Source organism: Rattus norvegicus, chromosome 13, assembly GCF_021556685.1.
Source record: "Rattus norvegicus strain SHRSP/BbbUtx chromosome 13, alternate assembly SHRSP_T2T, whole genome shotgun sequence".
NCBI lineage: Eukaryota > Metazoa > Chordata > Mammalia > Rodentia > Muridae > Rattus > Rattus norvegicus.
Genome location: NC_141546.1, coordinates 36,336,172 through 36,354,949, shown reverse-complemented (window position 1 = coordinate 36,354,949; position 18,778 = coordinate 36,336,172). Strand labels below are relative to the sequence as shown.

General features: G+C 38.2%; 1 long non-coding RNA gene across 1 annotated transcript; it reads right to left on the bottom strand.

The window, feature by feature from the left end:
• Window positions 1–7,488: 7,488 nt before the first annotated feature.
• Window positions 7,489–14,067, bottom strand: LOC120096200 (uncharacterized). Its single transcript, XR_015635471.1, has 5 exons — window positions 13,906–14,067; window positions 12,836–12,955; window positions 11,217–11,252; window positions 10,781–10,854; window positions 7,489–8,319 (listed from the first exon to the last, which is right to left on the bottom strand). It is a non-coding gene; the product is annotated as an uncharacterized LOC120096200 (long non-coding RNA).
• Between the last annotated feature and the right edge of the window lie 4,711 nt (window positions 14,068–18,778).

Below are 18,778 nucleotides of genomic sequence, written 5' to 3'. Positions count from 1 at the left end.
ATATATGTTTAGGGGGCAGAACAGATGACACTGAAGTATATGAAACCAGTTTCATTCATTTTTCTTGAGTGTCCCATGTGCCTATCTTCCAACGTATTTAAAATCTTACTGTAACTTACAAGCTGTACACTTTCTTCATATGACTATATATATATATATATATATATATATATATAGTATACAGGTAATATAATACAGGTATTATATATAATATAATATATTATATATATTGTCTACAGGTAAAGGAAAATATTTTCTTTTCACCCCCCAAAAAAAGAACTTTAATTGAGAAGTAACATAAGGCACAGGTAATTTTTAATTTGCTGGCCAGTACCACCCTCTGCTAACGTTTTCTGCCTTGAAGCCAACTATATTGGAGAGGAATTGCTGGAAAATCCCACAGTTTTCTGTAATTTTCATTTTCTTTCCTTTTAAATCATTTGTATATTTGTTAACTCCGTATTTTCTGTGTTTGACCCTGTGAGGAGTGGCCAGAATAAAAGGGTAGACTGCAGAAAGAGCTGTAGCTAAAGGTAAATTGCATCTTTCTGTTTAAGTACAGGCTGTCTGCACTAAATTTAATATTAAGGCTCAATATTTTCTCATAGAAATTAGTGTATTGCCACAACAGGTCAATGGGACATAATTTGATTCTTTTGTAAAAAAAAAAAAATGAAAGTGCATGCTATGTGCACTGTGTACATTCCCCTCTGTTTGGAAATAAAATTTTGGGCGACAGCAAAGGAGCAGTTGAGATGAAACCTAGAAGATCTATAAAAATAACTCAAATTGAGTAACACAAGAAGAATGCTAATTGTGAATATACTACTGCTTCTTTAGCCTGCTGTGGACATACGACTGGAAGGACAGATTGGTACAATCCCTTTGCTGGTTCTGTCCAACACTCTCCATCCCGCCTTTGCTGGAGAATCAGATAAGGGGAAGTAGTGAGCGAGAAAGGGGGCAATAGAGGTCATAGAGAGAAGAGGTTTGAGGTCATCCTTCTGTTGATGTGTCTGTGAGAGAGAAACACACATACACACAGCATCTGCAAAATCTACAAATTAAATACGTTTTTCAATATTCAGTGGGTATAATAATAGATATGAATGAGGGTGTTACTATTGTACCATTTTGGTGCCATTGTGGGTAGAACCCGCATCAGGTAGTTGAGGACTGCCTAGAGCCAGCTCCAGGGTATATAATGCACTCTTCTGGCCTCTGTGACTACCTGCATACACACACACACACACACACACACACACACACACACACACACACGCCCACACACAAATAAAAATCTTTAGATGTTACATTTCTTAATCGAATTGAAAATAGATGAATTATATGAAACATGCATATTCTAAAAAAATCCAAAAAGTGTCCAATCCAGACTAGAAGTAGTTATATTTATGATTTCATCCCTTTTTGGACTGACTTTGTGAAGTAAAGGCAAAGAAATAAGCATTCATACATTTTTTTGTCAGAATTATCAAGAAATCCATTTAGCTATACAAAAGAATTTACAAATATGGGTACAAAACAGAGTCAATTATAATAACAATCAAAGTTTTTAAGGAGGTCTTTTTTAAAATTTTTTTATTGCTCTCTTATTTCTATATTAAATTTAAAAACGCACAGCTTTTATGAATGTATCATGCAATTAACAGCAAGTAGATCACAGGCAAGGTTGGTAGCTGGAAACGGGCTTAGGAATCTTAGTGTCAGCACTGTTCTTGAGCTAAAGGAAGGAACCATGCATGATAATATAGGTTATAAGAGGTCAAGAAATGATGGTCAAAAGCTGACTCACTATATTTGCTCTAGGAAGCAGAAGACTACCAAAAGGCTATAGGTCCAAAAGATCCATGTCTTTAAAACAGTGAGAGTCAAAAACGAGGCATGGTGATCAGTGTCCATACTTTAGCATTCAAGGGACTCAGACAGGACTATGGTGAGTTCCAGATTACCTCAGGTTATAAGAGGAGAATCTTTCAGGGAAGGAAAAAAGGGGAGTGGAGGGAAGGGTAGGAGATCCCAGACCCCATCCCTGAGTCCTCATTTCTTTAACAATGCTCATTGGCACCCCTGGGAAGAATCGCATTCAAATCCTCAGTAAGAAGTTGAGCAGTTGAGCAAGAAAACCCAACCATATGGTCATCTGTTGTCCATGAACATTTACCTTACTTCCTCTGTATTTCTCTCTGACTCAGTTCTACCAAGTTCTTCTTAGAAAGAGAACAAAATACTCATGGGAGGTAATACAGGGACAAAGAGTGGAGCAGGGACTGAAGAAAAGGTCATCCAGAGACTGCCCCACCTGGGGATCCATCCCATATGCAGCCACTAAGCCCAGACACTATTGCTGACACCAAGAAGTATTTGCTGACAGGAGCCAGATAGGGTGTCTCCTGAGAGGCTCTGCTAGAGCCTTACTGATATAGATGAGGATGCTTGCAGTTAACCATTGGACTGAGCACGGGAACACCAATAGAGGAGTTAGAGAAAGGATTGAAGAAGCTGAAGGGGTTTGCAACCCCATAGGAAGAACAACAATATCAACAAAGCAACACCTACCCCAGAGTTCCCAGGGACTAAAACACTATCCAATGAGTACTATGGAAGGACCCATGGCTCCAGATGTATATGTAGCAGAGAATGGCATTGTCTGGCATCAATAGAAGTACTTGATCCTGTGAAGACTCATTTCCCCAGTATAGGGGAATGCCAGGGTTTTGAAGTGGGAGGCGGTGCGTGGAAAGGGGAACACCCTCATAGAAGCAGGGAGAGGTGGGAAAGTGGATAACATTTGAAATGTAAATACATAAAATATCCAGTAAAAAATAGAAAACTAAAGTTTACTCTTTCATTTACATAGCAGGCTCTAATTATATTTCACAGATACTATACACATGGGTGTGTGTATATACACACGAGTGTGTGTGTGTGTGTGTGTGTTCAAAACGGCATGCATTGAAGGACTGATAAATGTTAATAATTAGCCTTCGATTTTCTGTCTCCCACTTTAGAAATATGGAAGAATTCAGTAGCTTTAAAAATGTTTCCTACCTACCAAACAATACAGATGTGCTCTCTTTCTCTAACCATACAGTTATTGTCCTTCCTGTCCTTTCAACATTTTCCCTAAATTGTTATATTTATGATCTAGGAACAAACTGTTAAAAAATGACATCACCACACATGGCAATATGATTGCTAGAAAATACTGTTTAGTAGTAGTAATATTCCTTGTCACAGAAATGTCACATACAAGGCATACATTGCATAATGCATGTGACCAAGTAGACGCCCATGTTCACTGGGTTGGAAGATATAATTTCTAACTTCAACAAAACAGAAATGAGAAGCATGTTTTGAGAGTATAAATTTGTTCAGGAACACTGACAAAATGACAGGCTCTCAAGTGGGTCCCTCGTCCAAGTGACAGCCGAGGCTAACATGAACCTTTTAAAGTCCAGGACAAATCACTCGACGATATTGCCAATTTGCCTTTTTTCCCATTATGTCTTTCAATATGGTTTGTGTGGAATGCCTTTTCCGCAACTTTGACAAGTTCTAAATCCAAAGCATACTGACGTTAAGCTTCAATTTTTATTGAGAATTAGTTCTATTTTCCTCTGTGCTTTTAAGAAGTGGGCAGCTAAAAGACATTTGGTGACTTTAATGGCCTTTCTGTGGCATCCCACTATACTCTGTCTAAACGCCACAATCAAGGAAGCAGGCCTTAACTGACTCTACCTTTTCCAAAATCTTCTTGCTTTTAATTTAACTGCACTTCTTGTTTTTGACACAAAATGTTAGGTCTCTCAGGCTGACAGCAAACTTTTCAAGAGTGACCTTGAACTTCTGAGCCTTCTGTTTCTCTCTCCTGGCTGCTGGGGTTGCATTGTGCACCACTGTGCTCAATTCAGGAAGTGCTGGACAGAACTCAGGAATTTGTGCCTGTATCTTCTAGACCATTATTCAACCCGTATTGCCAATTCCCAATGCCCCTTCTCCCTTTCACAGCATGAAACTTTTTCCAAGTACCTGTTATTCTTGTCCTCCAACGCTCAGGAAGTGAGAGCACTGAACTCTATACTAACCTGTGACTTGTTCTGATCCTATTTTTATTATGTTTCTCACAACTAAATTACTTTGACAATATTCAACATATCCAATATAAATTTAAAAAATTACATATGTATGTAATTTATACACTAGTTTGTAAAGACAGTTACAAGGTTGTGTTTTGAAAAAGCTTAATAGTTTTCACCTATCCATCAGGTTAAGTCTAACAGTTTCAGAGATGAGTATAATGTCTCATTTACTCAGTCTACACAGAAGCTGGGGTGTACCTCAGTAGCAGAGTGCTCACCCAGCAATTACAGGGTTCTGGATTTCATCCCCTGCATACCTCAACAAAATGTGTATCATCTATTCGGCCGATATAATCAGTTTTTCTCCTGATTTCTCTTTTCGGTGACATTATTTCTTTAGACAGGTATCTTATCACTTTGGTGTATTAAAAATTATTGGTGATCACACTGTAATGATATAATGCTTTTAATTATACTGTTAAAAGTTGAATTTTCTGGTGGAATGTTGTTCTATATTTACTCCAGTGTATATTCTAAAGTACCACCATACACACACACACACACACACACACACACACACACACACATACACACACACAATTCTCTGGATTGGCAATAGAAACAGTTGTAAGCTACCTAATGTTTGTGCCAGGATCAAAATTCAGATCCTTTATAACCGCAGTATGTATTCCTAACTACTGAGTGATTGTTCTAGCCACAGACTTATATTTATATTTTTAAATTTTAATTAAATATATGTATATATACATATATATGGATATTTTGGATTTTGAGTTGGATTCAAAAGCTACATGAAAAAAAACACAAGCAAATATGTGAGGGAGATTGCTCAGTAGCTACAAGCACATCCCCTGACAGCATGGGGGCCTGCATTCAAATCCCCAGAACTCATGTAAAAAGCCTAGCATGGTTGACTGTGCCTGTGCCCAGCCTTGTGGAGTAGAGACAGGTAGATCCTAAGAGCTGGCTGATCAGTCAGACTGCCTAGGAAAATGACAATCATCTGATCCACTGAGAGCCCCTGTCTAAAGGCAATAGGATAAATGATGCTAGAGGAAGAGATCCAGCCAACTCATCCTGCTCTGGTCTCCATATGTGCATGCATGGATGTATACACAAAAAAATCAATCAAATAGTAGAATCTGCAGGCATTTCAGCTCATTGCCATTCCATTGAATCAGACTAACAGAAGAACATGGTAGCAGGAGTTCTATGGCTAGGCACCTCTGATTTATTTTTCCATATTCCTCCACAGAACAAAAACAATAAATATTCAGATTTGTTGCCCACTGTGAGATTCTTTGGAAAAAATCCAGAAAATACTTATGCTAAAGTCAAGGCTACCTAAGCCCTCAAAGTCAATAAACAAAGAGTGCTACTCTAGTAAGTTAGAATTGGCCGTGTAAAGTTTGTCAGCACAGGCAGAACAGCAATTCCAGAACACCAATGAAGATTCAGAATAATTCCCTTTTTAAAATTGTGTTTCAACAAGGATTCAGTCAAGGGCTTCAGAAAATGCCTGATTTGTACCCTGAAGGAAAATCAAAAGGAAACACCATTCAGAGAATTACTTTAAATAGATACAAAAAAGGGAAGATTTCAAAGACAAAGAAGAAATTCATAATGCAGAAGTCAGATTAATATTTTAAGAAACATCAACAAGTGGATTTCTGGAGAATACACAAAAGTTAGATGAAGAACAAGGGGGATATATATATAAGCTGACCTGAGGGTCAACATATAGGACAGAATGGAATATATGAAGGAGAAATATTGGCATTCAAAACTCTGGATGTTAAGCGTGTCCTGTGAAGAGTTTCAAAATAATGAATGCTCACAGTTACCTATACTAATCCAATGAAAAATGGATATACCTTTATATATATTTAAATTTGTATTAGATATAATATTATATACACTTATGTATTTCATAAAGGTCTCCATATTATAAATAGAATATAAGTTAATCATATCTTAACACTTATCATAGTTAGTAACCAGATATTAGCATTTAGAGCACTGGTTCTCAATCTTCCTAGTGCTGTGACCCTTTAATACAGTTTCTCATGTTATGGTGATCTCAAAAGCATAAAATTATTTCTGCACTATTTATAACTGTAATTCTGGTACTGTTATGAATCATAAGGTAAATATTTGATTTGTACAACATCTGATAGGAGATCCCCAAGAGGATCACAACCCACAGGTTGAGCACCATTGATTCAGAGGATGTGTTTTAAAAGTCAAATGTCACACACTGCTGAAATGTAAGTAAACAAAATGTATATGCTGTTACAGGGATTCCACCATAAAAGACAACTCAGACCCAGTCTATAAACACATTCAAAGTTTTGTTTCAGACTGGCTGAGATTACACCAAGTATCAAGGGACTCAAATGTAGTGCTGAGAATTTAGAGGAAGGGTCATTTAAGGCAAAATTCATATCCAGATATCTCACTTCACAGCTGCAGGGGGAGGTTTTGCACAAGCAAGCAGTTTAACAGAAGCTAAGGGGCATCTTGATTTTGAGTTACTAGAATAAAGATAGATAATTTCCTATGAGGCTGCTTCCTATCCAGGAGACCTAATTCTAGTTAAGCTATATGGCCTCTGTAAGAATAGAAGATGGATGGATCTCTTCACTGTCTTCCCTTTTCAGAATAACTAAGTCATTATGACAAAGTCAACTAACTTCAATATCATCCCTTTGTTAACTGAGATAAAAAGGATAAAAGGCCAGTTAGCTAAAATAAATAAATAAAAAAATAAAAAAAATAAAAATCAGAAATGTTGAAAATAGCTTTAAGCCATAGAAATACAAAAGTATCTTTTATGAGGTTGATTATAGACTGCTCTAAATTGGTTTTTACTTAATCTTTCACATTCCTTTATTTGAAAGGGTCTTTTAAAAGAACAGTGTTCGGTGACTTAAGGATATGGCCTAGCAAATAAAGTGCTTGTCAAGCATGCCAGAGTACCTGAGTTCAAATCCTCATGACAAAAGCTGGGTGTGGATGTGTACACTTGTAGTCCCAGTGGCAGAAGGTCAGAGATGGCTCAGCCATCCTTGTCAAATCAGTGAGTTCAAGTTCAATGAGAGATTTTTGTAAGATGAAAATATTTGTAAAATGAAAAGTGCCTGAGGCAGATACCTAACAACAAGTTCTGGCTTCCACACATCGACACACATGAACACATGCTACACACAAAGTAGTAAGAAATACTTATCATATATAAAACGCACACACACACATACACACACACACCACATACACACCTCTCCACACAAATAAATCCTGTATTTTAAAACCAAAATAATGAAGTCATAAGAAAGCAAGCAAAAAACAAACAAGAAAATCAAGAAAATTATTTACTCTTACAGTTTAATTTCTTAAAAAAACATTTACACTTTGGTCTTTGAATATCAACATAAACAATGACCAGCAAAATCTGCATGCAACAAAGAGTGCTCTGTTGACCTCTATTTTACATAAGACTCAAAAGCAGCCAAAGATTGTCAGAAAAAGAGGAGTGTCTGAACACAATAGAGGGTATTCATTAGAGCTGAACTGTTTGATTGGGATTTATGCAGAAAATGTAGAAATAAAGGAGAGATGTCTCTCAAAAAGGTTTGTTATTTAATCAGGACAGATGAAGGGCCACAGTTTTTGCAAATGGGGAAACTTTAGGGATGGAAGAGCTCCCCCTGCAGCCTGGAGGCAGTAGACACCGTTGGATTTGCTGTGTGCATCTCCTTTTCAGACAGTTCCTCATTAGGCTTGTAGGTCTTTCTTCTGGCATTGTTCGTTTGCCTTATTTGGATGACTACAGTTATGCATGGTGGCCTAATACTCTTTGCTTCTATTGATAGTAATGAGTCATTTCCATCTACATATCTGTTTCACTCAGATTTTTAAAGGCTAATATTTTTGTCATAGAAAAAAGTATAAATCATCCATCAACTGTAAATATTCTCCAAACTGCTTTGACCTTAGGAATACAAATAAAACTACTGGATTTTCTAAAAGAGATACATAAGGACTTAGGTCACTTGAAATAAGGTCTCTGCTGTTCAAGGAAATTAGATCAGGTCCACCCAATCAAAATGAAGAATGGTGCCTTCCTTCTACTGTTCTGGGCAGGAGGTAGAACGTTTTTCATTTGAAGAGTCAGCAGATGTAAAGGCCCATTGTTAGCCTATTAGTAAAAATAAAAAGACACAACCAAGACAATGATTAAGAAACAGAAGACACATCTTAATTAAATATGCCAGACTGTTCTTAGCACAATTTCTGACATGTCAATTAACAATCCGAGTTACTGAAATATGTCTCTCTCTAATCAGGTTACAGTGGCTCTACAGACAAACAATCCCTTACAAAGTTACCTGACTAAACACAGTATGCCCTTGAGCAACTAACCCAGAAGGCTACTTTTCAAAGAGTAAATCAATAATCCATTGGATCTCATTTCTCTAAGACATCAGGGTGAGATTTTCTTACCTGATAGCAAGAGTTTTAGAATCATCCACAATCTTATAGTCATTGAAAAGTTTATGCATTCAAGGAAGATACTTCTAGGTAAGAGATTTTTTTAAAAGAATTATTGATGACAGACAGACAGACAGACAGACAGACAGACATAGCGAGCCTGGAGCTCTGACAAATATTCAGTCCTTTCTGACAGGGTTATAGGTCTCAGAAAAAGGGAAAGGCTTCATGTAGTTTAATTTTAGGGTGGGTTGCAGGAGTGGCTGGTGCTAACTCTTCTAGGAAAGGATGAAAGCTAAGGATTCAGGGAAGTGAGAAAAGGACACATTTAGTTAATCATCAGCTTCACTGATGACGCATTAGCATCAATGATAGGAAGATGAGCTGCTACCAACATGTGAAGTCCTGTAAGATTCAATCTGGCAAGCCTGAGATCTCTGAGCTTCCTTTGATAAGTGAGACTAGTATTTGACATTTCCAGGATATCTTGGGAATCTATTTGCCAGTTAGAGATTCTCAAAAAGGCTCCTAGAATGGGTTTTGCCATTTCCTCTGCAGCAGATGCAGGAGGTTGCTGTGAGGGGCTTGGCCTGATCAGCAATCTGGTCTGGACTCATAGCCATCAGACTTCCCACTCTAGGTGGTTCTAAGCTTTAGGCTGGCCGTGGACTGCAAAGCTGTTCACTTCTTTCCTTCCATTATCTCTTTCCTACTCCACCATGAGTGCTGAATGACCATGACAGGACACCCTCATTTGGCAGCCTATGTCTGAATTCTGACCTCACAAATTATTACCCAGATGATTTAAGTCTGTAAAGTAATGCCACTTTAGATAAGGAAGCCTATTTTGAAACAAACTTTGGAGCTCTCTAGTTCATGACACCTAGTCAGATTACAAAGAAAGGCTCCACACTTTTAGCCAGTTCCTTGTTTTATATAATAATAGCATGACTTTAACCATCTCCCTCAAAGGAAAGGCGCTCTGCCTCATGGCAATTAAGAAACCATCCTTGAAGGCTAAGTGTTTGATCAGGAAACAAGCATGTTAAGGGTAAAGCCAGCAATTCTTCAACACCAGTATTTAAGCACAGGGTGTAAATTGTCAGAGCATTTTTCTTTCATCCCTTTCCAAGGGAGTTCACAGACCAAAAGAGAAAGTATTGAAGTCTAGCTGCAGGGCTTTGAGGCCACAAAACAACCAGTAGAAATCATAAAAGAAAGCGAATCAACAGGGTGCTCCGACTACAAATAAATGCTAAAGGTCATTTTTTGCTAATTCATTTAATTCATAGGGTTACAAAAATGTGGACTGTCAGCGGGTAGGCACTGGACTAATTCTTTTGCAGTTAATAACCTTCATAGACATTTCAGATTTGGCTAGCTAGTTTATGTGGAAACCTCCACTAATGAGGTAACATTGTCTCTTGAGACCTAAAATGTTCTCTTTAAAAAAGATCTATTTATTTATTTTATTTAAGATTCTCTTTCTCACACACACTCTCTTTCTCTGTGCATTCACACACACGTGTGTCTGTGTGTGTGTGCGTGCGTGTGTGTGTGTGTGTGTGTGTGTGTGTGTGTGTGTGTGTGTGTGTAGCCTAGGTGGAGTGACAGGAGATTGTGAGCCACTGATATTGGTGTTAAGAACCAAACTCAGATGCTCTGAAAGAGCAGCACTCACTCTTAACCCTTGAGGCATCCCCCCAGCCATTCTCTTTAAGATGATTTAACCATAAGAAATTGTTTGCTCGTTGAATATCAAAACATACCTTTGAATTAGGAAAAAGATAATGCCAATGGCCAATCACTGACACTATTAAGGATTCTCTGCTATGCTTGCAGACAGGAGCCTAGCATACCTGTTGTCTAAGACACTCCACTCGGCAACTGACTGAAACAGATGCAGAGACCCACAGCCAAACATTAGACATTGGAAAGAGGTCAGGACTCACAGGGAAGAGTGGAGGAAGAATTGAGGGCCCTGAGAGGGATATGAACGCCACAAAAAGACAACAAAGTCAACTAACCTGGACCCTTGGGGGCTCTCACCTCCTATATACTTAGACATCTCCCTAAATCAAATGCAGCCTAGGGAGAAGGAGAAATGGCTATATTTCAAAGTGAGGTCTCCTCACTCCATTCCACTATCCCTTATGGAGTGTCCATACCTTCATTACCATAGACCTGACTGAATCTGCTTTATTCATTGCAGTTAAAAGTCCAAGACGGCATCCCATATGACCTAGGAAAAAAGAACAAGCAATGGTCTCACACCCAAAAGGTCTTCGGAAGTCAGACTGGGAGCCCAGACAAATGAATATGAGGCAGGGACACTTTCATATTGAGAGTATCCATGGAGTATGTGAGCAGACATTTGAGGATTGGCCTTCTATACAGGAGGCTTTAATGTTATTTTTCTTAGAATACTTTTCATCATCCTATTCAAATAAGTACTGAAATTCTCTTCAACGTTCTTTACTATCTTTAAAGCATATTATTAATTAAGGACCTGGAAAGATGAGTCATTGGTTAAGGACATAGTTTGCCCTTTCAAAGAACCTGGGTTTGGGGGCTGGGGATTTAGCTCAGTGGTAGAGCGCTTACCTAGGAAGCGCAAGGCCCTGGGTTCGGTCCCCAGCTCTGAAAAAAAAAAAAAAAGAACCTGGGTTTAAATCCCAGCACCAACATACCAGCTAGCAGCCATCTGTAACTCCAGCTTTAGGGTATTCAATGCCCTCTTCTAATCTCTGTGGGTACTGTAGATGCACAGACAGACGTGTAGGAAAAACACATACCTACATAAAATTAAGAAACAGTAATTGAGAATATGAGATTTAACAAAAAGTTTCCTGCATAGCGGTATAAGCTCTGTAAAACATAGAAATTAGTGTTGTTCCATAAACATTCATTAAATAGACACTCTTCCATATCTTCTAATAGCATTTGCAAGTGCCTATTGTATATTCTGTTATGTACAATTTTTCCAAGATATGTATTTGAATATCAGCAGTCTGATTTTTTGACTTATGCATGTATACTTTATTCACCAATCAGAGAACTTTTGTAGAAAGCCACATTTTCACATGCACTAGTTATGAAGTGTTTATTTCCTATGTGATTTCAATTTAGAGAAATAGCTTTCACATCAAGCAAGCTATTCCCATAAAGTCACTTCAGAATCACTTTGGTAGACAGCTGAAAACAGTATAAATGCTTTCAGAGTCTTTCCTTTTAAAATCAATTCTTGTGCTTACAAAATATTATTTATTTCAGACTTTTTCCCCAATGACTTAAAGTGCCTGTGGTTTGGGTTAGGGATTGACAGTTCACTTGACACTCTTGCTCTTTAGTTTCCAGCATACATGTCAAAGTCACAAATGCCAGTCCTGTTCCATAGAATCCAACATCCTTATAGCTTCTGCAGATACCTACACTCACAAGGATAGACACTATCACATGGACACACACACATACACACAAACACACACATACATACACACATAATTTTAAAAATAAAATAAAATCTCTATAATACGTATGTATCCAAACTCCTGGTATAGTTTTCTATTTAAATATAGCAGGGTAAAAACACACATGACTCATATCAAAAGGATAGAAAAAAAGATGCCAAGTTCAGGATACACTAAGATTATAGAGGAAAGAAAGCAAATAGATTATTTACAAGATTTGGGAAAGCTGGGGGAACAGTCACAGGGAATATGTCTTAGTTTCCTTGCTATATTCCTATGGCAGGATTAATAGGGAATCTGAATTATTCCCCTATCCTTCAGGATGCTGGGATAAACTCACCTAAAGAAAGTACAAGGAGTGTCTAGAAAAGATTGCTTTGCAGAGACACCAACTCTTTGATGAATACACATTGCCAGATTAAACTCCTGAACGTGGTCCTGGTATAATTCTTAAGTATCCAGTTATTAGAGAGTCCTTGGAACCACATGAATAATTGAAGAGTGATTGGTAATAGACGAGGTACAATTTCACCAGAAAATGAGAGGTAGGCTAGTCTGGAGAGAGAGCTCATCTGATAAGACATACTTGCTGAGTAATCAAGAGGACGGAACTGTGGATCTCAGCACCTACCTCACAAGCCAAGTGTGCAACCCACCTCCAAGGTATCCTATACCCTCTCCTGGTACCAGGAGTGACACACATGCACATACACTCTTATGAACACATATATGTGGGTCCTTGTTCCTCCTTACCACTTGGGCAGACGAAATGGAGAGGTCCTAGACTACATTCCATCCTCAGGGTGAAAGGCTTGAGGAATGCTCACAGCTGCTTAGGAGTGGCAGAACGTAGTCTAAGATGGGGGGCCCAGCCTGGACGAGAAATGACATAGGCTAGGGTCAAAGCTAGGTTTCCCAAACTCCCAAACAAACAGACACTGCTGTGAATCACAAAGAGTCTATAATAGGGGCCTGTGGGGAAGGAGGTAAAGAATCTGGCTTAGCTCCTGGGTGATTGTTTGGAGCACAGAGGAGCCTTCCAGGCCTGCAGGAGACTGCAGGCCTGCACGGCTCTGTATGACAAATGCCCCGCCTCCTCCGCCCCCATGACAGTTCTGTAAGAGAGAAACAGTCCTTGCTTGTCCAAACTGTTTAGTCATCATGGAAAACGGATACATGCAAGTTATTCAGGGTAGACCAGAGATTAAATATCTTTTGCAGGGAGGAATGTCGGGGAAGGGAAGCTTATTGGCTAAACCCTAGGCTGGCCCATCTAGATACCACATTACCATGGAGAACTTTTGCTCTATTCTATGTGACCAGTAGATATGAGCCTTATGTCATGTGTCATGGTTACATGATCTGAGACAGAATCCGGGTCTGGTAGATGAAACACCTATCGACCTTGAATATGAGAATTACCTGGGTTTCTCAATCTGTTCAACCTTTCCAGTTTTGTCTAGTGACACAGTCCCACTTGCCCCCGACACAAACACATAGATAAACAAAATCTCGAAATAATGAGAACTAATTTTGAAATTAAAATTAGGTGGCTGGAGAGATGATTCAGTGGGTAAGAACCCTTGTTCTGCAAGCATGAAGATCTGAGTTCGAATCACTATATCCCACCTTAAAGATCAGCCATGACAGCCTGTGCCTATACCACTGGTATTTGGCATTGAAGACAGGTATATTCTAAGAGCTCGCTGTCCAACTAGCATAGCCAAAAGAGCAAGTTTCAGGTTGAGGAAGAGACAACTCTATATATAATATATAATATATTCTATATTCTATATTCTCAACAACTTGTGTTGCAAACAAACCTGAACAGCTCAATGTCCTCTCAGCTGACTCCAGGTCTGTTTTCTCCAGGGCACATTCAGTATGATGGTTGTGCTGAGGACACAAGCTGTCTAAGCTGTGTCTGCTTCTGTTGTGACCTTGAATACTGAGTTACAGCTGGTGTGTAAATCCTGACACCATCTGAATGGTGACAGGTCTTGAGATACTCAGAGGCACTGTTCCAGAGGCCTCCTCACCCCTATAATGATTTATTGACTTTTATGACTCACATCTAGACAGTTTTTTCTTTAAGAAAAATATATACATGAATCTTGAGATTGCCAAATCAATTAAAAAAATACTTCCAGTGACCTTTGATCTTTCTCTTTATGTCCATCGGTTTGTATCATTATACTTCTTTATTTAATAAGATTATTTTATATGTATTTCTGCACTGTGTATGTCTCTCTCTGTGTGTGTGTGTGTGTGTGTGTGTTTGTGTGTGTATATGTGTGTGATCATATGTATGCCATAGAGCACATGTGATGGACAACATTCAGAAGTCATGAATTGGTTCTCTCTTTTCATGTGTGTTCCGAGGATAAAGCCCAAACAATGAGGTTTGGAGGCAAGTGCTTAACTCACTGAGTCGGGTCATCAACCCATATTTCTGCTTTTTTAAAACACTATTAATAACATGTGTGGAAGAGTATATTGAAATCAACACGTTTTATTTGTTCCTTTAATTAAAACCTCTCCAAACCTTAACTATATGAGGAAAACAAGAACATCTGTTTACCCGCTGAAAGACAGTAAGTACACTTCTCAAACCTTGCATATTTCCTAACTCATGGGGACCACCTGCGAATAAGATATAGACACCAACACCCCCTTAGATAGCACTGCTGGTGAAAAGAGAGATGTTTGGTGAATTTCTACTTTTTTCTGAGAAAAATTATATCAAAAGTATTTTTGAAATTTTATTTCCTTCCTCCTTTCTTCTTTCTCCTTCCAAACCTTCCCATATAGCCCTCCTTACTCTCCTGACCTGTGCTTTATTAACTGTTATTTCACCTATCTATATATCTATGTATCTATATATCTGTCAACCATCTATTTATCTATCTATAACTCTCTTCTAACTATAATGTATCTATCATCTTTCCATATATATATATATATATATATATATATATATATATATATATATATATATGATCTATTTGTCTCCAAATATCAACTTTAGCCAACCTACTGAATCCATATATTGTTACTTGTATGTATGTTTTCACACCTTACTGCATATCCCTGGACAACTGCCAAGGACCCACCTCAGCTTGGAGAGGGGTTCTGAAGATAGTTTCTCATATTTCCAAAACTTTGCATCCAGTCTCATATAAATAGAGTCCAGAACATGGCTATATGCTGTAATTATTAGTTTCCTTTGAATGCTTTTACCTAGCCAGTGACTTTTACATATTCTCCCTCACCCCTTTTCTCTCACCTTTTGTGTTTCTTGGGAAATAATCTCACTATGTAGCTCACACTGGATTCAGACTTGGGACTTTACTACGTCAGTGCATAAAAATTGGGATTACAGGTCTGCACAGCCACACCCAGCTTCAAGAATTTGCTAACAGATATTTATTAGGAACCATAAATCTGAATCACAGAGCAAGTAATGTTTATTCAGAACATCAGTGTCCAGTGAAGTTTATTGAACAGCAGGAGAAAGAGGAAAGAAAGACTGGAGAACAGGACAAAGACTTCATGATTTAGATGACATCAATAGTCATGAGAGCTGCCTAACAGGAGTTCCAAGGATGGGTTGATATTGTCCTCTTTGTTTAGATATTTAAAGGTTTTTGCAAAGGTAGAATGGCTATCAGCAGTAGCAAGGGGCTAGTAATCAGAACAATGTTGGCTGATAGCTCTATGGTTATTTTTGGGACCAGGATCCCTTTAGCTGAGGTGTCAACAAGCAGCAAATAGAAACCTGTAGTGTTGTCAGGATTCAATCCTGACTGCTTGGTTTAGGCCTAACTCTTGGTCAAAATAAGACAGGGTCATGGCTGCAGGGCTTTCTCATGGACATCTGTTGAGCCTCCTGCATGTGTGGAGATCAAATTCCAGGCCACCAATCAAGAAATATATTTGTGGAGGGCTCAGAAGTGCTAGTGAGCAGTTGGCCTGCAGACCACAGAACCTGCATAGCACTAGGGCAAGCAGCCAAAGGTTTCACCAAAAGCTTCCTTTAGAAGAACCCCAGGTAAAGTGTTTCATGATCATATAGGTTTTCTGCTTTCTGTTCTAATGCTTATGGTGATCCAAAGAAAAACCTGTCCTATATCCATGTATGTGTAATATAGCAAGTGCCTCAAAATTTTCAGGAACATTTAGCCAGTTGAAGAAATTATACATGTATATTAAGCTTACCCGATATAGACTACATGGTTCTTGCTTACTGTATTTAAGAATGAATATGCCTTTGAGATGTTATTTTTCTGATATAAAAATTAATACCCAAAGAGGTTTCCATGTTACCTGGGAACATTTAGTAGAAGTATTCTACATGTATGCTACTATCCTTCAGGGTCTATGGACCTCAGAACCTATCAGATGTCAAAATGTATAGATAGCCCTTGTACAAAATGATATGGCACCTCTAGGGCAGGTGAGAAGTTTCCTGGCGAAAGACCCTTAGTCGACCATCTGAGTTCCATACTCAAAACACATAGGGGAGAAGCAGAGAAGTGACTTGTGGCCTACAAGGCCTTGCCTGACCTCCTCTTGTGTTCATTGCTCTCTGTGTACATGTGTAATAAATAAATAGGATAAACAGATATGATAAAATCTTTAATGATACAGTAAGCACATGCAGTATGTGCTCACCCTCCCATGTACTGGAGCTCATCCTAGTAACTAATACCACCTAACAAACCTGATGTTGAGACACTGCTCTACAACATGAGGGAATCCCAGCAAGAAGACATCTCCATGCAACACACAGATATATTTATTTTTAAAAAAATTAGGATACTGTTGGTTGGTCTAAATATGATGAACCCATGAAATTCAAGGGTTAATCCATGAATATGATCTTTTTTAAAAATTTCAATAAAGAGAAACTTCTTCTGACTGCTAACACTATGGATTCCACAACAGTTATTTTGAAATAACTCATTTCATATTTCATTGCACTTTTCCCTGTATTTTTTCTGAAAATTCCTTTCAACAACTTTCCAATTAGTAAGCATTTAGTTTTATAAACAATAAAGCCCAATTTTGCTTTAGAAAGTGCTTACATTTATGGGTCTTTGAAAAATTGTATCTATTCTATTGCAAATAAACAAGATACAGGTAAGCCATATGACATTAAATAGAATATTGTCTGTTACACTTTTCGGTGGGCAAAGGCATCATGTGACAAAGGAAATAATAACAAATTGTGACTAAGGCAGAAAGGACAAAATACAGCTATCCATACAAAGTCAATAAATGCAACTCCAAGTACTTGGCATAAACTAATTATTATTAGATATATATTTTTTGTCATCAAGACAACCATTTTTTAGTATTAGAAAAATAGTAAGTAAGAAAACTTTATAATAAATGTTATGACAAGCTCACAAATTAGTGTTTCTATTTTATGTGAAGCAACCAGTATATATAAGTGAAAAAACTGTCTGAGTGTTTTTCTCATAAAATTATGTATAATTTTACTGCTGTTAATCTGGTGAATTATTTGAAAGTTTTATTTTTATATATAGACTATGTGGGTATAATTTGATTAGCTTGCTATTATTTTCCAAAAGATTTTAGTGGTGGTGGTGATGGTGATTGTGTGTGTGTGTGTGTGTGTGTGTGTGTGTGTGTGTGTGTGTGTGTGTGTGTGTGTGCGGGTGTGTTGGCCTTGATGGCACAGTGCATGTGTGGATGTCAGAGGACAGCTTTTTGGAATATGATCTCTCATTCATCCTTATGTGGCTTTGGGGCTTTGAGCTCACATTGTTAGGCTTTCATAGAAAGGGTATTGCCCTTTGACCCATCTTATTGGTCCAACAATATTTCATAATAAGTCAGGGGTGAATTGGAGGGAAAAGAGTAAAATGAATAGAAATATTGGCTATTAATAAGCAATCTGTCTTATAATATGTTTATCAGTCTGAAAAGGATTTAAACTTGCCCTGTCCAAGGTCTTCAGTGAAAGCTCACAGACAGGAGATCTTCATGGAAGTCAGTCTAATATTCAGGTGATCACTTCTTACCCAATAGAGAATCAGACATCATACGTGACAAAGACGAGTTTCTATGGAGCAAATTATGGAACATTACTAAATAAATAGGTCCTATAGCACCACCAAACCAAAAAGAGAATGGAGGGTCATTTTCTGATACTTTGAATGTCTAAAGTTCAGACACTTATGTGACCAATAATAAAGTTTAAAAGTGTGGGTTTTGACAAAGGAAAGCCAAGATTTAGAAAAGATTTATCTTTAATAGTATGTTGGTGCATGTGCACACATATATGTGTGATCTTTTTCTGCCTGTCTCTGATTGTCTGACTCTCTCTCTCTCTCTCTCTCTCTCTCTCTCTCTCTCTCTCTCTCTCTCACACACACACACACACACACACACACACACATGCACAAACACACATGCACACACACACAGAGGGAGAGACAGAGAGAGAGAGAGAGAGAGAGAGAGAGAGAGAGAGAGAGAGAGAGAGGTGGGAAGAAAGAGAAAGAGATACAGAGACAGGGCAGTACCTACAGAGGCCACAAGAGGTCATTGGATCTCCTAGACCTAGAATAAGAGGTAGCTTGATCTGCCTGATGTGGGTTCGGAGAACTGAACTTGAGTCCTGTGCAAAAGCACTGTGATTTAACTGCTAAGCCATTTCTCTAACCT